Source organism: Gallus gallus, chromosome 3, assembly GCF_016699485.2.
Source record: "Gallus gallus isolate bGalGal1 chromosome 3, bGalGal1.mat.broiler.GRCg7b, whole genome shotgun sequence".
In the NCBI taxonomy this organism is placed as follows: Eukaryota; Metazoa; Chordata; class Aves; order Galliformes; family Phasianidae; genus Gallus; species Gallus gallus.
This window is the reverse complement of record NC_052534.1, coordinates 46,744,383-46,766,147: the sequence shown is the minus strand read 5'-3', so window position 1 is coordinate 46,766,147 and position 21,765 is coordinate 46,744,383.

The window sequence follows — 21,765 nt, the reverse complement described above, 5'->3', positions numbered from 1 at the left end:
TTCCAGGATCACAACCTCCTGCATAAGAGGTAACACTGGAAATAGAGAAATAACTTCAAGCTTTCCCCTCACATAATAAAAGGCAAAAATTGAGATCAGGCACCTCTGGAAACTGCCAAGAATAGCCTCAAGCACACATCATTTAGCTGGTTTGCTCTTGAGCAACATTATTTCATGCCATTTCCAAGCCTATTGTCTACATTCCTCTATGGTTTCAGTTGTGGAGGTTGTTTTCAGTTCTGCTCATAGAAATCTTGTTGCTTACTGCTGTTGACACTGTGAACAGCGCTGCCATTGTAGACCGGCTGCGCTCTGAATGCCTCTGAGTGGCAATTGTGAGTGAAGGACTCTCCAAAGACTGTGTAGATGCCTAAACAGACTCATCTTTTTGACTGGAAAGCCCCACTTATAGTACAACCCATTTTCAGTGGTTAATCCCTGAAAAGAAGCAGTGTACCCAGAATGATTTCTGAAGAATAATTTCCTTTCTAAGTTACAGCTATATATGATCTCATACTTTAAAGTTGAATATCTTTAAATATTAATCTGTTTTAAGATTTTAGACTAGAAGGATGCATGAAGAATAAGGAAGCAAGAAGCAAATAAACGCTTGATTCTCAAGAAGGATAAACTGCTTATAGCACTACACTGTCTGAGCATACTGCAAGAAACAGGGAATAATTTACATCATCTCCTGCTGAGTGGGGATGTGCTGCTACCTTCAAAGCAAGGAATGCACAGATCAGTTGCCAACCTGCCGACCTTGCCTACAGCACAGACATACAATTGCCACCAGAGACTCAGTGGCTAGCATGCAATGAGACTCTCACAAAGGGCTGAACTAATTATTTGGAGTCTTCGGTCATTCAAGTACATAATTTTCCATACAACACATCCAAAAGTTAAGAGCCATTTTAAATGCAGAGATTGAATGAGGCACTTTAAAAAAAACCATGGAAAATTTGGTGGAAAAGGAAAAATCAACCATGTATCAAATATTCCACAATGGATAATTTTAATGATGAAAAAAAATGGAAATCTTCTGAAATTTCAGAGGTTGGAAAAGTTGCATTCTTCTTAACATTTCACCTTTTAAAAAATGTTTATTAAAAGAGAGCAGTTTCTGCAGTATATAAAATACAAGAAGATGACAAACCAGTGTATTTGCCTTGTTGTGACAAGAGTCTGTTCTATGTGAATATCCCAGGATAAAGAAATGGGACAGGATAGTGGTTTATGAAGCACCACACAGGTGCTTCTTAGAAAAGAAAACAGAAAGCTACTTTCCCTTTTCCTCTTACAGGCATCAATCTTATGCATCCCCAGTCTGAAAGTAAAGAGAGAAAGTTTAGCAGGAACCAGTTTGGGACTGACAAAGGGATAAATCTGAGGATTACATTTCATATGCAGAAATTTATGTGGAAAAATTGGATAGTGAAAGGGTAAATGCTAAACAGATCTCATTCTTCTTTCATTCAAGGCTTCTTTAAGGAAGAAATATTCCTTACAGGGCAAGCAGTATTTGGTTTCCTATGCTGAGTAATATTTTAAAATAAAATCTGTAAAGATTTACTGTGATTAAGGCATGAAAGTTTTTGAAATAAAACTATTGACCATTTTAAAATAAAAACTGCCTTAATTTAGAATTTCTTCTTATTATCCTCAGATTTTTTATAAACCATGTCTGAGACTGTCCCTCACATTTTTTCTCCTGATGTCTGGAAGCATTGCCTCAGAGTACCTCACTGTAGCACTAAGGGCAGCAGTGACATGTTATTTTCCTCAGGAGTTTGAGGCAGAGCTTGGTACTAATTCTCTCACAAGGCCTGCAAACTGCTCAGTTCATGGAACTGATAATAATTTGATTTCTTAAAACAGAAAAATTAAACAGTCTCAACAGATGAAAGCAGATTAATTTAACACCACTGAGGATATGGATTCATCTCTGGCTGGGACTGTAGGAGAAGTAAGACAATGACATTTACTGGAGAGATCCTTGAGCTGGCATCAGTTGAGAACATTTTTCCAGTAATGCACTGATATTTGGATGCATCTTTCTGAGACTGGTTCATCCATGCAGTTCCACATCCTAGCTAATAAACCCGTCCAAGCAAGCAAGTACATCAGTCTGCTGGAGCATTCCAGCAGAGGACTGACAGCATCATTAGGGTGCTGGAGCATGAGATACACAAGGAGAGGTTGGGAGATTCAGACTTGTTCAGTCTTCAGAAGAGAAAGCTCAGGAAAGACCTTTCTACTGTTCTAAACAAGAACTTGTCTATCCTTGGAGATGAACAGAGAAAGGACACGAATGCAATGGAGCCAGGTTAGAGCAAGGGAAATTCTGCTTCAATAAAAGGAAAATAATTATTACCATGAAGGTGGTCAAACTGGAATATATTTCCCAGAGACTTTGCAGACTACCCATCTTTACAGAAAATCAAAGGTCAACTGGATAAGGCCTGAGCAATCTGTTCTATTTATTCCCATTTTTTAACAGGAGGTGGGACTAATTAAATTCTGAAGATCCTGTCCAGCTTGTGTGATTCCAAACTCCTAGGTATAATGATAAAGCTATATGCACATGGATATCTGCTTCTGGTCATTATTCCTCATCCAGTCCAACTGGACACCAACCACTAATGTTTCTCCACCAAACCACATCCCTTACTACAACATCTAAATACTTCTTGAACACCTCCAGGGACAGCAACTCCACCACATCCATGGGCAGGCCATTCCAGCACCTGATCACTCCTTCAGAGAAGTTTTTCCTAACATCCAACCTGAACCTCACCTTGCACAACTTGAGGTCAGTCCTTCTAATCTTATTGCTAGTTACGCAGCAGAAGAGGCTGACCCCCACCTCATCACAACCTCCTTTCAGGAGGTTGTACAGAGCAATAATGTCTCCCCCTGAGCCTCCTCTTCTTCAAACTGAAGAATTCCAGTTCCCTCAGCTCCTCCTCATAAGAGTTGTGCTCCAGACCCCCCAACAGCTCTGTTGCCCTTCTCTGAATATGCACCAGGGCCTCAAAGTCTTTCTTGTAGTGAAAGGCCCAAATCTTGAGGCACAGCCTCACCAAAGCTGAGTACAGAGCGATAATTACTTCCCTGCTCCCTCTGGCAACATTCTGATACAAGTCAGGATGCCATCATTCCTCTCAGCCACCTGGGCACACTGCTGGCTCATGTTCAGAGAAGTGTTGACTGAGATCCCCGAGGTCTGTTTCTTCCAAACAGTCTTCCAGCCACTCTCTACAAGCCAGTAGAACTGCCTGGAGTTGTTCTGGCTAACACACAGGACCCAACACTTGGTCTTGTTGAACTTCATCCTATTGGTCTCAGTTCAGCAATCCAGCCTGTCCAGTTCCCTCTGCAGGGCCTTCCTACCCCTATGCAGACCAACGCTTCCTCCCAACTTGGTGTCATCTGCTCCCATTGCAAAGTGACTCCACTTTGCAAGAACATTTTTAAGTCTGGAGATAAAAAATCACTATAGTGCATAATCCTACTTACATAACACTAGTTGCTGCAGCTAGTTACAGAACAAACCCTCTGATGACCACACAAGTCCCGGAGCTCCAGTACAGCAACAAAAATCACAGGTTTACCTTAGTGGTAAAACCCATAAACTGTGGTCTCACAAAGCAAGCAGAGAGAAAGGACCTTATTTATCCTGGTCCTTGCTCTTGAAACAGGATACCTTTGCATAGAACATTTGCTTGTCTGAGGCTTTAGGGAAGTTTCTACTGTAAGAAGCTCTCAATTCTTTAACATGTATTCATTCCAACCCAAACAAACCCTGGAACTACCAAAACTCCAAAAATGAACTTCTGCTACTTAGTTACTTACGCTCTTATGAAAGATGAGCATGTTCTCTAGTTTAATATATATATATCTGAAAATACATTTACAGAAGATGTTACTTCTCAACAACTTTTGAATGCAGTTTCTTCTCAAAACATCTTTTCAACTCTACTTACTATGTTTCAAGTTCAGGCACTTTTTTTTTTTAATAGTGTGATTCAAATGCATCTTGATCATTAAAATATTTAGCTACAAGGACATTTGCTTTTCCCAAATTAGTTCTATCACTCTCTGAAAGATGACAGTTTTCTGAGAATAAACTACTCTACGTTGTGATCAAGGATGCTAAAAAGGATCACAGGATTGTTCCTCACTAGAAGGAAAAATGAATGACGAAAACACCCTCTTTCTCATCTTCTCAAGAAGGTATCACAACATTTTCCAGTCATGGGAAAGGTGGATTTATGCTTGTCATCGTTCCCTTATTATACTATTTTCCCTACTCTTTTTCCTCAAATCCAACACTTACTACACAACTCCTTTGTGTTTCACTTACCACGCTCTCTTAATTCACCTATAGCCAACTATTCTTTAGCACAATCCATGCTATTTAAAGACTATTGGTAAATCAGGCTTGCCTTCATTTTTTTCAGTTTAGTTTACATCACTCCAATTACAAAAGCAAAAAAAAAGTTCTAATTTTCTTCACAGTTCAAAAATTTCCTGCTATTAAGGATTACTGAAGCTACTATAGATGCCTTCTGGACCATGCTTTCACAACTTTCCTGTCTTGCAGGCATATCTGACTTGGTAGGGGTTGGACTGGAACACCTGCTCTCTAACAAATGCCAGCTTATATTTAAATTAGGTATACTTCAAAGTAACACAGGAATTGCTCTCTGATCTATTAGTTGTACAGCAAGCAAGCATAAGAATTCCTTTAAAACTGTTTTAAGTAGCACCTCTCCTTTGCCCCTATCAAAGATACCATTCAAAACCTGAAAAAAATTTCAAAGCGATTTAGATATTTAAGGGGGGTTTACAAAAGTGTTTGAGCAATCATATAAACTTGCCTCTCTGCAAACAGATCCTAGACTCAGATTAAGAAAGCGATTTAAGGAATCAATTTTCAGGTGACTGGGTGATTAAAGTTGCATTACTGCTTACTTCGTTTCTCATTAAGTTTACATTTTCATTCAACATTAATGTGAACTTGCTCCTCTAGGCAAGTGCCCTTATAAAGGCTGTATTCTGGATTGCTTCATGTACAGACATAAGGTAACAAGAAAAAGACGACAAATAGTAATAGATGGTAGTGTATGAAAGACACATGAATCAATTGCCTTACTAACTTTTTCAGTTACTGCTGAGTGGCAACTGCACAGAGACAGTGATATTTCAATTTATCAGCTTTTCAGAGGACAGAACAAGAACAGCTGACCCAAATGGGCCAAGGGGATATTTCATAACATAAAAAAACCCATAAATTTGTGGAGAGATGATCAGGGAGAGGTAGCCATTGCCTGGGCATCAGCATTGAGCAGTTGTGTTGCACATCACTTGTCTCATAAATATATATCCATGTAATATTATTACCATTACTACTATTTCTCTCTTCCTTTTCTGTCTTAGTAAGAAGTCCTTATCTCAGCCTACAAATTCTACTTCTTTTTCTCCCCATGCTGTCCCTCATTCTACTGGCTGCATGGTACTTAACTACTTGCCATGTTGAACTGCAATCATCTAACATTTAAATTCATATTCTTAACCTAACAACTCTTCTCAGTTACTACTATCCTCATCTTTGAAACAAGTGTTTTGTTACTACATCACCTGTTATATGACTGAAGAAACTTTGGAAATACAGATTTAGAAATAGATACTGAATGCTATACTATTTAAATAAAAAGGAAAAAAAAAGATTGCTGTCAGTTGGACAGCTCTGAACTACAAATCTGAAGCATAAATAAAATTCAAACACCCCCTTCTCTTTATTTCAAAAATCCACACACAATCACATCATCTTGACCTTACAAACTTAATGAAATAATCAGTGTTGAGCTGGGCTTATAGCATGTGGCATTCTATAGTGTGAAATTAATGAGCTGGATGGGATCCCTTATATTTGGGAAGCAGAAGGAAGTTCTGTGGGGAGGTGTGAAGTATACTCATGTCAGTGGAAATGTGTTGTGTGGGCACTGAGGTGCCTTTCTTAAAGGAGGAGTTCTGTAATCTGACATTTTCTTCCTTTCAAGAGTTTTCTCAGCATGGATGTCATACTTACTCAGCCTTAATTGATTCCAAACAAAGTTCTTTTCTACAAGAGTATTCACTGTGAGTAGGGAAGACTAAAAGCTGGTAATACCAGTCATAGGTTCTGACGCCATAGAAAGATAAATTCAGCAGTGGTGTGAGCAAGCTTACAACATACCAACCTAAACCTAGTCTGAATTTGGAGCAGAAATATTCCATTAGTCACTGTTTGGGCACAATATAGTCTCTGAGTGCTATATCACAGCACAGCATGAATTGATGACTGGAAGTATTCAAAATACATTATCATCATCTGAAAGCATGCAAGGCTCATCTAATAGGGTTTTGTTACTACTGTTGCTTGTTTCTTGGGGTTTCTTTTTGGAGTCTGTTTTCTTATATCTTGAACATCAATTCAAACATTAAGTTCACAGCACTTCAGAATAAATGTGGGCCCACTACAGGTAGGGGTGTATGCCATGATAAATACATTTGTGCTTTCTAAATGGAAATTATTAACTGGCCTTAAAAAAATCTCTCTGGAGTTTGATATAGACTTAATTTCAAGCCATCTAGGAATGCAATGTGAAGAAAATACCAGCATAAAATCTCCGTGTTGGAGTAGAAGTTTAACACCACTAAGTTCAAAACAATTCCTCAGTCAGCCTTTCCCAACATTCACCTCCTCTTTAAATCTTTCAAATATAAATTTGAAAATAAAATACTTGTGCATAGGCATCAAATTCATTTTACCTTGTTGTGGTTTTCACAAGAAAAAAATATGTAGAAATTGCATGTTCTTATACATTCTAAAGAAATGCCTGCAGGAAAATGCTGAATAAGCAAATACTACAATTTTAGGGGTTATTTTTGCAGATGCCTACAACATGGGTAATTCTCTAACAGAATTTTTCTAACTTTTAACCCTACATTACAATTTTACTTAGAAAAAAAGCCGTACTTATCCTCTTGTTCCTCCCCCACCCTAAAGTGAGTATATTCCTTATGCAATCTCACTGTGTTATACCAGACTGTCATTTGATTAAATTGTCAACTAATGCATAATGATTTCCCTTTTTATCCAGTTGTTCTCAAGCTTGGAAAAAAAACAGATTATGGCTGGAATATTCCTGCTTGGTTTCTACCCCCAAAATAGTTTTTAATTTTTTCAATCAGAAATTCAGAGTGGAAGCTTGGGAAAACAGACAAACATTTCTCATTATAAAAAAAAAGTGTTATTTGGAACATCTATACAACTGCACTGGAGAGAAGTTAAAAGCTGAAATTGAGTGAAAAATTGTTTTGATTTGCTTGAGTTATAGGCTTTTGAAAACAGGACTCTGCACTTTGTTAAAACAATGTTTTTTCATTATGTTCACAGCACAGTACACTGTGATGCTTTTATGGCTAATATGCTAAAAAGCCAGAGGCTGAGGAGCCAATCTGTGCATTTTCAGCTGGAGCTGAACAACTGTAAAATGGAAAACACCTAACAAAATTGCTTTGTCCTTCACTGAAAATATGCATTAAAGCAAAACAAAGTTAAGGGCAATTATTTTAAGTCTTGGAGAAAAAAATATATATAAAGGTTTATTTAATTCAATTGCAAACATCTGAACGAGTATTAAGAGAAATAAAAATAGCCTCAAAATGGAATGGGACTTTTTTGCCACTCTTAACTGTTCCAGGATTCCAAGCAGCAACTCCATTACCCACCACTAAGTTTTTCTCTTTACTGAAGATGTGCAGAGTCTTATCTTGCAAGAAAACAATAAATCACAGAGAAAATTGCAGCATTACATGTAGCTTGGATTAAGTACGTCAATTTTATTCAAAAGTTAGAGTTAATTAGAAGAACAGAGCATAAGACATGAAAATCTTGGCAAGGTACGTAAACTGGGTAACAAGTGTTTTGATACCTAGAATTTTAATAAGTTACCCACAAAGTCAAGATGTGCTAATATGAAAACATTTTTTTTGGTCAGTACTCGCTTCAGTTTGCTCTAATTTGAAGTCACTCATTTGTATAGCCACTAGAATTTAGTCTCTGTTGGCAGTACACAAATTGTTAAGATGTACATAGGACACAGATATGGAAAGCAGGATAAATACAAGCATATTCGGAAGAAAGTAATTGTTGGAGCGTTAGATCTCTGTGGCATTATGTGTGCTCATGTCAGGATGCACACCTAATTCACATATATGACTTTGAGCATGGAAGGATATAGCAAAATGCTGATAAATTGCTCATGAAGTTCTGAAGAGAGGTATCTCCTGATATTAGAAAAAGGAAAAATGAAACTAACAAAGACTTATCTGAAGTAAAATTTAAGAACTTGATATGATTTTAAAGTTATATTTACAGACTAAATAATAGAAAACAAACAAAAAACCTGATTCCCGTATCAGTCTAACATTATGCTCAATGAGAAGTTAACAAAACTTTCCTTAAAGCAAAACAACACATTGTCTTCCTAAGTTGCTGGCTTTTGCAAAACAGCCATGTATCTCCTTTGGCTGTTTTAGCAAAAAAAATTCCACAAGTGGGATGGTATTAATGATGTTAGTATATCTTCTGCATCATTTTCCATTCAATTTAGAATACATAGAAATATTTAAAATAAATGTATAAAAATTTCACTGATGGAAAACATGGTTGAAAACAAGCTGAAGAGAAGAGTCTTACAATGCGAATTTGTAAGTTTCAGGGTTTTTTTTGTTATTGTCTTCTTAGGTGTAACCATTTTCTGTGATAAAAAGATAGATTGATCTGTTCTCTTTTCCTCCCTCCTAACATTATTTCTTCTGTAATAATATATTCACTTCTTGCCATCTATTTCTTTTCTCTGCTGAAAAGTACATTATATAGTGGCAATGCTACTTATTTCTTATTTTTGAATATAAATGAATATCCCATAATTTTTTTGGTTTTTTTGCCTCTCAGTCACTATATCTCTTATTTCAGTAAAGGAAATTTTCTGTGACGGATGGTGGGTTTACTTCTTCCATTTAAGAAAAAATAAGCCATTAATAACATGCCTGAATGACCTTTATTTTCTTTCCCCCTTACCTATAATTTTAGGTGCAGTTACTTAATGTTCATCACTGTAGCTCTCACACAAATACCTTTCAAGTCTCTCATCTACAAATGCAGGAAAGAAAAAACAATATTACTGGCTTCTATCCACAGGTATTTTAGTAGCTTAGCTGCTTCGTGCAGGGGAGTATTATTCCGTTACTTAAAAGAATAAGAAGAATTTTTGGGAAGAGGAATGGAAACTTTCAAAATAATGCAAAGACGACTTTTGCACAGAAAGTTAAGATTGGCAAAAGAAAAAAAAAAAAAGAATAGCCCTTCCACACAGAATACCAAGCTCGTAAGTTGTTAATAGGTGTTTCCACAAGCTAAAAATTCTCTGTAAGGATAAAATACAATGGCTTTACTTATGTACTAGGTCATCTCAGGACAGTCAGTGAAGCATTATGTTCTCATCTCAAGATCTTAGGCTGCTTACTTCGATTTTGTGTTTGTAATTACACGAAATGAAAGCTCAGCATTATATGGTCTTATTCAGAAGTGACTAATTTATGTCTATTATAATTCAGCTTAGATTTAAGACATGCATACCATTCTGTGCTGTACATCCTCAAGAAAAAGGAAATGACTATAGATTAAGCAGTTACAGTACATGAAGACAGAATACACACCTAAAGTCTTGCAGGCTAGATATTTCTGGTGGCAATTTATAAGAGTAAAGAAAGCCTTTATAAGGGAATACTGCTCTCTTAATTATATCATATAGTATGTCAGTTCCTAGAAGTTTCATTCTGCATACAACACGTGCCCACTGATCTTTAATCCTGTTATCATTTAAAGAGATTCAGTTGGTTGATGACACCACTGGATTTACAAGGATGAAATGAAATCCAATTCCATATGAATACTGGATGTGTGCATTCACTGGAATTTCAAAACTCCTCATGGCCAATTTAAATATTCATAAAGCAGCTGTGCATTTTTAATTTGCTCTTATTATTTTAGGTTTTACTATTGTTCTGACACTAGCCAAAATTCTATATCAACACAAGGAACAGATTACTGTAGTATACTCAGCTTATCCTTCATTCATTCATTCTGGATATGGAAGATCCTCCAAACCTTATAACTTGCATCGCTACAAAAATGATGAAATTCACATTTGCGACATTGACATATATATCCTTTTCCCATAGGAAAGGGAACTGCCATTTCCACAAACTAAACAAAACCAACATCAAAAACAAACACAAGCAAACCACCACAAAACCCTTATATTTCTTGACAAATTAGCAGGCCTCAATTTTACATTTCAAATATGTCTTTCTGTTCAAAATGCAACTGATTTTCACATGAACCTTTAACCTTTAAGCATTCACCTCAACAGGATTCCCACTCCAAAAAAAAGGAAGTTTGTTATTGTTGAGTAGCTACAGTATGAAGACAGCTTAGGGAAAATATGTAATTTATTGTTAATTACCTGCAAGTAAGTGTGAAGTAAAATACAGTTACGTTATTCGATAGCAGTTCAAGAAGCGCAAGGGGCCCACGCAGAAATTTGCAATGTACCTTGGTACTTACTTATACCATCTACTTGCCCCTGCTAGAAAACAAACTGGTTCCCCCCCCCACCCCTCCTCCATCAAGGAGGACAAGATTCTGAGATGCTGCTCCTGGGACCATCCACAAACAGAAGTTACTAGTAATCTTATCTTCATAGCATCCATCTAAATCAGATGGAGCAAGTGCATTTACTTACATATAAAGACACTAATGACAAAAACATTCTGATCTTTTGATATGGACTACAGAGAACTTTACCGCTGAAAGCATCCATCCTTGTTCTTATCACGTGTCTCAGGTTCAGAGATCACAACAGAAATATAGCTAAATTCAAGTAGATTATTGCACAATCAACAAATATACAATTAGCAGAGCAGTGTGGCTAGACTTGTATCTTACAGGTCATATAACTAGAAGGATTATCACGGTGGAAAAGGATAATCAAAAATAAATGGAAGTGCTTACCCATATCCTAGGCTCACAGAAAAACTTCAAAGGGAGTAATCTCCAGAAAGAGACCCTTCCCTAGTGGCAGTCAGCCCTTAAATGGTGTCTAGGAGAGGTGCGGCCAGGCTCCACTCCTTCCGGTCACACAGGTGAATTGCCTTCACCTGTGCTCCCATGGCTGACTAAGTGCTTGCCTCAGGTGATCAATCAGAGGTTCAGGCAACAGTTCCCATACAATCATATATTACCATAAAATCTTCAGTTTGGCTAGCTAAAAGGAAATAAATGAAATTGGGAATCACAAGAAATGATAATATCTTTGATTAAAAATTACATTAATAATCATGATAGGATTTATTACTTCTGTTTGGGAATGATAATCATTCTATGGATAAGTAAATATTCCACCTATATTTAGACATGTTCAATGTGCTAACATCAACAAATAGTTTTTTTGGATGGTACATCCAGCCTATCTTACTTCTGTGGTAAATTATGGCACGCTTTCAACCAGAGGCAATAATTTCTCACTGATGAAAATGTGGATTTACAGTTTTTTCTCTGTTATTTGTCTTGGGCAATATGGATTGAAAGACAAAAAGGAGAAGAGTAACATAGAAATAAGTAGAAAGAAAAATATGAAGGAAAAAGAAATAAATTAGAGGAGAAGTACAGATCTCTAGGAAGATGTGCAGATGTAGATCAGTGGAGGATGAAATGAACTATAGGGAGGTCCATTTAGGAAAAGAAATGCTGGGGACAGTACGTACTAAAAAATAATGAGAGAAATGAGGCTGAGGAGAATATTCATATTAAATAAGGCTTCTGACCTTTGAAAATGATGCATTGGCAGAGCTGAATGGTGCACATAATTTTATTTCCTGATCTGCATTATTTCCATAACATATTTCCCTTGCTCCTATATAAAACAAAAGACCTGCTCTGTTGGTTTTATGAACGCTCTACTCAGTGTGCCATGAAACATCACATTAATTACATTTTGACTAATCTAACCTAGAAAGTGGCAAATTTTCTTCAGGTTTTTCAGCAAAACTGGTTTTGGGACTGGGATGTGTTAATTAACTACTTATTCAAAATGTAATAAAAATAAACGTATGGCTCAAGACATTCATATTTTGAAAATAGACAGCTGACTAGGATAAATTATTAGATTCACAAGACTTGGAAGTTTTGCCACTTCTCACAAGCCAAAGATTTGGCCCATAGAAAGGAACAGATTTTTTTCATGGAATGTACACTTCTGGTTTTAGATGTGTTTGGTCTGGTTTTGTTCGTGTGTTTAAAATATGCTTTATGAGAGCAGCATGAATTCTCCAAGCTTTTGATATAAATTTCCAAAGATTTACATAAATTACCCACAGGTAAATCGTTTTAACTTGAGGAAAGAGCCCTACCCAGCTGCAGATTTTAAGTAAATAAAAATTTTCCAGGAGTAGAAAGGAAAGCATCTCTAATAAAGTTGCAGAATTAAGACCATAAATAATGTTTCTGAGCACTCTGATAAGGCCCCTGTCCTTACTACTTCAGTGTGAAATCTTAGAAGTCATTATAAATGTAGCTAAGTTCAAGCAGAAGTAAAGGGAGAGAGAAGCTCCTTCACAGGACAGTTGTGGCAAGACTTGTGTCTGGGTGGTTTGCCTTCTGGAAGAGGACTTTCTGAACTTTTCCTAACAGCATTTGAGGAGATTACCAGCTAACAGAGATAACAACATTTGAGTATTGTAAGTATGCTATCAACACAATTTGGAATCCCAATGAAAATTTTAAACTATTATGTATTAAAAAAAAAAGTCAGCGCTTAGCAATGAGAGCATTGAACTCTCACCTCTTTCTCAAGTTATAGAGTTTTATGGAATATTCTGCAATGCAACTCCCAGGTGAACAGGATCTTTGCATTCAGCGTGTTTCTGTAGCCACATTTCCAGTATTATTATTTTTTTTTAAATCCCGTTTCAGTTTTGCTGGAGTAAGTTTGCTTTTAAACATTTATATATATATATATATATACATATTGGTATAGTATCTGCAGAGATCCACACTGCATTTTTGTGATTTGTAGTGCCTGACATTGAGGTTATGTCATACTTCTTAAAGAGGACAGAATGTATTTCCTGGATAAAATACACTTTGGTTATTCACAGTAATTTTCTGGCTTTGTGATGATGAGGGAGGGTTTTGAGGCTGCCTTTCCACCTACATCATCCAGAATGTGTTGCTGCTTTTAGCAGTCCTCTCCACACTTCTGCTTGCCATCACATTCACGTCAACTACTCTTTCCCTTCTTCATTATGAACATACAGTGAAAGGTGGAGATAAAGTGCAAGATCCCAGACCTTCCTGATACACCGTGACAAAAATGTCAGTTACGAGCTCTTTCCCTTCATTTCTGGCCATGATGTTTCTGTGCTCCTGTAATGCTAATCTAAATGAAGAATTCACTCCTTGCTCTGGCAGAGAAGGAATACACAATTTTTTTCTTTTTGCCTTGTTACCTTAATTAACACAAGGACTGCCTTAAAGACTGAACAGTAACTGAAACATAGAAGAGTATCCTCTTGCTGACTTGTGCTGCTATCACAGGCAAATTTTACAAATGTCTCTTAATCATCAAATGGTTGGATGCTTCATTTGTTTCAGTTCATATCCTTGTGTTTCCATCAGGATCCCAGTACTTTCAGCTGTTATATTCTTAAGGTCAATCACACAGTATCTTCTTCTCGGACTCTAGTTTAACGCCTCAATACTTCTGTTCTGAGTACAGGACAGAAAGTACAGGACAGAAAGCCTGAGTGCACGCTACGTAGCAGAAATGCATTTTCCTGGACATCTATCGCGAGAATCCTGATTTCTGGAGCAGAGGACCAGGCCAGGGAGGTGTAAACTTTTGGGTTAATACAGTTACCCATAGATAGACACAGTCCACCTCTTCCCTTTCCCACTCAATTTCTTGATTTGACCTTGGGACTTAAAGTTTAAGAACACTGATTCAGAAAAGCAAATGGATGTCATTGATACAGGCTCTCCAGTAAGCTTATTCTCCAGTACTTAACTTTTATCAAGTAGACGTTTCTTTTCATTGGTTCCAAACACCCAGAAACCCCAGCCTGCTCACATTAATAGCATGTACAGAGCTAGATGAAGAAATCCCTAATTTGATAAAACCACTATCCTAACAAGAAGCAAAGAAAATAATTCTGGGAAAGCAAGCAATACTTGAACTGCTAAAAAACACAGAGATATTTCTTGCCTGATTGAACTCCTGTTCAGCTGAGCTCTGAACTTGTTACAGAATTCAGTAATTTCCAAAGCATGTCAGAATGCATCTTTTACGTCAAATACGTGAATCTTCAAACACTTTAGTTTGTAGACTGATATAGAGCCTCCAGTAGGCAGAGGGAGAATTTTTAAGTAGCAAATGATTTGAATCTCCAAACCCAAATTTACCCACTGAATAAAAGCATCAAATAGTTAGCAGTTCACCATTCATTTCTGATAATATGTAAAGGATGTTCTAGCCACCAATGATTATGAAACTATTGCACTGGTTTGTAAATATCATGAATGTCTAAACAAAACATAACATAATTGATCCATGAGTCAGCAAATACTCTTTGACTAAATCTCCTTCAAATTCAGTCTGTACTACGATTCTGTGATACTCTCTGCATGAGAACTAGTTCAAAAATTGTGTGAATAACGTAACAGCTCACAGCATTTGATGAAGATTCCTTGGAATGTGTTTTGTTCTCTCTTGAAAGAAGAAAGGCACAGAGAAAATCTCACTGATTTGGCTTGTTTCACCACTCAGGTTTACCAGTGCTTCACCATACAAAGATTATTGAAGAGAGCAACTCTTCCAAAATGAGAAATAACAGTGAGATTCCCATAGCCTGAGACCATTTGAAACATTACAAAATCCCTAATCATAGAGAATTTTTTCAAATAGTGCAATGAAACCATGGGGATAACTGTGAGCTTCTTTATTAAATGCTTATATTTCTTTCATGAGAACACGATGTTCATAATTTGGAATTATTTTCAGGAAGCTTATTGCCAGACCACGGTGATATTGAATATCATAGCAGACTGCCAGAAACTTAGTGTTTCTTTCATTCTGCAAGGTTATTAAGATATCAATATTTCTGGAGATAAAATGAAAATTATGCAACTGGGGAGTGATAAAATATCACTTTACTATCAGTGGCTTGGGGCTCAGTTCACTAGTTTCTGTGAGTGCTTCCATCTTCCTATAATCCTTTAACACCACCAATAATAAGTTGGCCATATAAAGGCAAGACCAGATATAAGCATTTCTGAATATCCATCTAGCAAATGGATTCAAAGGAAGGTAGAAAGCACTAGTCAAATCAGCTTGTCTGGATGGCTGAGATTCAAATTGAACTATATAGTATTTCTACTTCTCAGGTAAGTGTTACTAAATACATGCTGTCCCTCTGAATGGCATTCACCTCTCCATTAAAAGGATAACTAACAAGCTAAGAGAGTAAGAAAAAGTATCTGAAGCAAAGCACTGCTTTCAGTACCTAAAGGGAGCCTCTAAACAGGAGGGGGTCAACTCTTTGAAAGTGTAGATAACAGCAGGACAAGGCGAAATGGTTTTAAGTTGAAGGAGAGAAGATTTAGGTTGCATGTCAGGGGGAAGTTCTTTACTGTGCGAGTGATGAGGTGTTGGAACAGGCTGCTCAGAGAGATGTTGTGGATGCCCCGTCTCTGGAGGTGTTCAAGACCAGGTTGGATGGGGGCCCTTGGCAGCCTGGGCTAGTATTAAACATGGAGGTTGGTGGCCCTCCCTGTGGCAGGAAGGGTTGGAGATTCATGATTCTTGAGGTCCCTACCAACCCAGGCCATTCTGTGATTCTGTGATATTGCAATCAGACAGCCCAACAGAAGCAGCACTGAGAAATTTAAAACTGGGGACTTTCCACAGGTTCCTGTGTGCTTTGGGCTCCTGCCACCTTGGAATGGTGAAAAACTCTTAGTAGGTTCTGAAAACATGACCAGAGGGCATAGGTCTTGGTATCAGATCTGATATTTGGCTCTGGTGAACCTTGCTGTGTTTGTATTTGTGAGACACGGAAGTTTTAAGGAGAAAGTATGTCTTGTCTTGGAAGACACTCATGGATTGAGGTTATCAAAACAGTAGCAGCATAGGTCTCTTCCCTCCCCCGCCCCCCTCCCCCCCCCCCCCCCCCCTTTTGTGTGTGTGTGTGAGAGAGAGAGAGAGAGAGAGAGAGCAAATAAGAAAACAGTCTACATAAGAAAAATGTTTTTTTTTTTTTTTCCCAAGAGTTTTTGACTGTTCCATTTCGATTAAAGTTCTCAAATTCAGTGAATGGGAAATTTCCCACTCCAGAAAATGGGAAATTTGCAAACTTGACATTACCACTAATTTCACTTGTGAAACTTTAGCACAATCCTCACAGTTAACATCAGCCTCAACTCAAAACCATCTTTCATCCAGTCATCTATAAACTTACCCTTATGCTTTGTTTACTTTTCCTTCCTCTGCACTTGGGTCAGGTTGCATATTTTTTTCTCCAAACTGCCTGGTGAAAAGAGTAGAGTCAGCTGCTTTCTGCTCCTTGTATCCCCACAGTTCCTGTATTCCCACGACTAAGGCCAGAGCACCTTGTGAAGGAAAAAGAGCAAATGCAGGCATTTCCCTTAGCTGCAGAGTCCCAAAATGTTTTATTCTCAATGTGACAGACTGGGGTTGTTTAGCTGGAATCCTCAAAAAAATTTCCATTGAACATGAACATTTTGAAAGACTTTTAATATCTCTTTGACCAGAGTTTCCCCAAGGGAGAGCACCTTTGCTCCTGAATTAGCTCGCCAGAAACACAGTGGTGTCTGAGTTTCTTAATGGAATGGTTCAGAGTAGGAAATTTTCCTTTAGATCCATGACCAGAGATAGCTTATTCTCCCTACCCCCATCCTTTCACCTCTGCCCAACCTTCACTCAAAAGAAGATACTCATGTTATAATACTAGAGCTTAATGGGAAAAAAAAATCGTCACATCCATAAAAACTGAAAGGCCCAGCCTTGTTTTGGAAAGTATTGAGCAACTTGCACTTAGAGATGACTGGTAGCCTTACTTGATATATATATAGATAAAAGTCATGCAAGGAGTTTGTTATGTAAACATATGCTTATCTCTAAAGATTGGAAACATTTTTAAAGAGAAAGCATATTTGCAGCAGTGTATATTTTAAGCCTAGTGTTCTTAATTCACAGAAAAAAAAAAACAAACCCAAAAAACTAAACAAAACAAACAGAGAGAATACTCATATTATTTCCATACTATTTTCTGCTTAGTGTTGACTATCATAGACATAATTTAATTTTTGATGATGTTTTCTATTGGCCACTACTGCAAAGCAGCTTTTCAGGGTCTCCCAAGACCTCTGTAGCTGAAATAGACCCAGGGCTTCACCTAGACTACTCCTAGGTGGGAATTGCATTCAGCACTGCCCTTGCAGCTTATCTACCTGCACACTCTCCAGAGACTGCTGGACTGATTCTCACACATGCAGTGTCAGCATCCTTTAATACTGCTATAGAACACTGAATTAAATGCTGGTAAATAATTAATAAAAAGAAAATAGTAATAGTGTTTTCATCATAGCAAGGATTTTGTCTGCTAGAGAAGAAATAAGAAGTCATTAGGAAGAGAGGAACACATCCTTTCTTCCTAATGTTGGTGGTCTGGTACAAGTCAGAACAGTTTGATGAGTTTACAGGCAGCATGGTGAGGGTCTGAGGGTGCAAGGGGTGAGGACCTTCTGTGGAAAGGAGGCTGTGTCTGAGGAGTTGGTGGTGTTGTGTAACCACACAGTGTGCGTCATAACGTGTGACATGTGGCAGCAGAACAGCCCTAAATAGCTCTCAACATCTTTTCTCCTCCAAAGGTTTTGAGGAAATTTTGGTTTTCTGAATTATGTTTTGTACTTCCTAAAATCACCTGATATTATGGCTCAGACTCCACCAGAGAGCATCTCTCCGAGTGGTCTGAGAGTTTCAGGGGAGAGAGGTAGGAGTCTTGCTCTCTGAAGTCCAGATAATAAGAGCATACTCCCAGGACTAGGAGATGAATGCACATTCATTAATTGTCATGTTAAAATTGACCAGTGTCCTTTCATGACCTGATACGTAACAGAAGCTAGGAGCTGAATTCAATTCTGCATGTTCTAAAAGCCATTATTAAAAAAGTGTCTGACAGTGACTAAAATTTTTTTAGTGATAAAAGATCCATTACAACGTATAAAATATGTTTTAACAATTAAATATCTTTTCTACTGAAGTCTGAACATGAATGATCAGGAACTTACCTGGTTCTGTCATTCTCTCAGGATTTTATCCATTTGTTTGCTAGATTTCAGAGACCTTATTACTACATCTCTGCTCTTCACTTACTTACTTACAGACTAATTAAGTCACTGTCCATCTTTGTAAGTCAAATGTATTGTGTTTTTCCAGTTTTTCTTTCCAAGATTTGTTTCCACTTGATCCTCATTACTCTGACCTCTCTCCAGCTTTTCTGCTTGATGTTTGATTTGTAACACCAAATTTGGACAAAGTATTCTGGCAGTTGCTGTGCAAATGATTAGTACCGTGGAAACATTACATCAATAGAGCTACTCAATAGCCTCTTTTTTTTTTTCTCCAGAATGGCATTGGCTATATATGAATGCTGAGATCTCATGTCCAATCCATCAGCATCCTTAATCCCCAAAAGCACAACTTTCATTTTCTGTTTCTGACTGAGTAACTTTGCATGTGACAGTATAACAATGCACACTGTTGCCCATGCTTGAGAATGCTGTGTTCCACTGACCTCTGCTGCTTGCACCTCTCCAGAAGATGTTTCACTGCCAATTAAACCCATCCAGTGTTTCCATTCTTCAAGCACATTATTCAACTTATTATACTGAGACTTAGTCTTTATCTGCTGTTTCAGACATTGGTGTCAAGACATATGGTGAGGTATTGGAATGGGCTGCCTGGGGTGGTGCTGGAGTTACCAAACCTGGAGATATTCAAGAAATGTGTAGATGTGGCACTGAGGAACATGATTTAATGGGCACGGTGGGGGTGGGTTAGACATTATGATCTTAGTGGTCTTTTCCAGCATTAATGATCCTATGATAACACAATCTGGATTTCGAACCAGTGTTCAGTAAGGGCAAAAGTTCTGGCTGTCACTGGTCTCCCCAGGGGACCCTGCACTGCGCTGACAGTGTTGGGGCTTAGGGTGGAGACAGGAAGGTAGAAGCCATCCTGGAGGAGTTTGCTGGTTTGTAAGGCTGAGGCTATGTGGACAACACCATTATTTGGGGCACTTCTACTGAGGCTGTGGATGGCAGCCAAGATGAGAAAGATAACTGCTGCTTGGGTGACAACCACAATGAACAAAAATGTTTTAGGGTGGAGCAGGTCAGGAGCCAGTGATTGTGAGCTCAGAGCAGAGACTGAGGCAGCTAGAGAGCACAGAGAAGCTTGGGTTGTCTCCCCTCCCTTCTTTTCTCTTATTTCCCTTCTCTTCTAACCCAACATAAACAACTTTTTCTCCAGGCGCTCCTTGCAGACAGCATCAAAGCTGTGCATCCAGAAGGAAAAGGACTGCTAGAACCAGCCTGTAGCTAAACCGTCCTGGACAAATATGCATATTTTCTCTGTGTTAGTTTCACCATTCAGCTTCTTACAGATGATATTTGTCTATTCCTGACTCTTTCTTCCCTCTCCCTTAAGACTGGCCTCAGCACACCATTGCTGTCTTTTCTAGCAAACAAGAGATACCAGAAATACAAAGAAGGAAAAATATGGAAGTGTTCTACTGTGTGCTTCCAACCCTTCTCACCACTGCCCTCCAGCTTCCTTTGCCATGCAGCAGCACTCTTTCATTTAACATTTCTCAATAATCTCCTCAGTGAATAAACATTAATTAAAAGAATAATAGGAAGATGGAGATCAATGTTCATTTATAGAGAGCTAAGCCTGAATGAATAAATAGCTTTAAAATTAAATCTAGATCTAGAAAGTGGCTGGGAAGAATGACATGTGTGTCATGGCCTTGCAGCAGAAAAAGAAGAGCACAATTGTGTTTGAACCAAGGATCTACAAGAGCATGGTTGGAAGGATAGGACTGGATGGCTTGCAGGAAACTAGTAACAATGGTGAGAGGATGGGGATACACCAAGAACAGCTAGTGTCTTTTCTGGGCTACATTGTTTCAGTTAAGATTTCCCTTGACTGTGTGCTGTCATGAACTCTGCAAAATGCTCCTGATAATTTCCAAAACCTGCTCCTTTCAAGGTCTTTATCCCCTACAGATCTTTGCCCCTAAAGGTTCTTCCTTTCAAACAGTAAAAGATTTCTTATTTACAGAATTTCCATCTCATCAGGGAAACATATACTGAGCTGATTCCTTACACCTTCTCCATCTGTTTCTTCCTCTTTCTAATCCCTAAAAGTGAGTTTCAGAATATGACACATTTCCACTGGGGTATGTGAATGTCATACAGAGGGCAATGCTGTCTCTTCACAGGCTCTCATGCTTCCAAATGTTACACTGCTCCTCTTGAGAAGGATTTGCAGAATTTGCTATTTTTTAAGCCAAGGAGATATCTACTACAGGGATGAATTTATCCTGGCCTTTTGCCACCTCATCTTGAGAATGGAAACACCAAGTTTAACACTTCTTAGACAAAGTGGAACACGTTACATGTTCTACAGATTCACTTCTAAGTGAGGAAGAAAGTGTTTGAGTGGGCATTGCTTAATGGAAGCAGTCTAAAAAGAACACCAGGGCCACTTGAAACAAAAACACCATCTTAGAAAGCAGTAGCAAAGATGTGATTATTGCCTTTCAGAAAAGGGCTTTTCAAATTACAAACAGTGACAAATTCTGTTTCTCAGTCAAAAGATCTATGATCTGCACCATGATTTGGTGCTCAGTGCATGAACATCTGTGAAGCAATGACTGAGTAGACAAAGCGTTGCATTTCCATAATTCCCTTATTGCTATACACTGCAATTTCTTCAAGGGAAATAAAAATGTTCACTGTGAGAAATCCCCCAACCTCTTCAAGTACGGGTCTCTGGAGGCCCCATTAAGTCACTGTTATGATGAACCTAGGGACATTTTGTTCCCTACCTTGGCTCCTGCATATTTAGTGGCTCCTCAGCAGGCTCCTTCATTATTGTGGATTGAAATGCAGTCAACAGATTGCAGATCAGAGAGTCGAAAGCAAGATGTGACATATCAGTCCAGTCAGAATCAAACAAATGACATTTGATTTTCTCTGCAGAGGGAGTATTCTAGTGACAAACATACAGATGTGCTGAATGTTTGGCACACAGTGGGAAGTATTTGATCAGTTCAGTTTCCTACTTGTCCATCAGGTGTTAGATATGTGTTCAGGGCAGGGATGGGGTTATGGGGGAGGTCAGTGTCACACTGAGCTGCTCCAGAGAAAGAGCAGGAGATGGGCAGAGATGTTTCCCTGCTGCTGGCTATAATTGCCTTTTTCTGTCCAAAGCAGGAGTACTCCTTCTCCTTCCTTATATTTCTAATAGCCATCACATCATGTTCCTATGTGGTATTCTTTTGCTG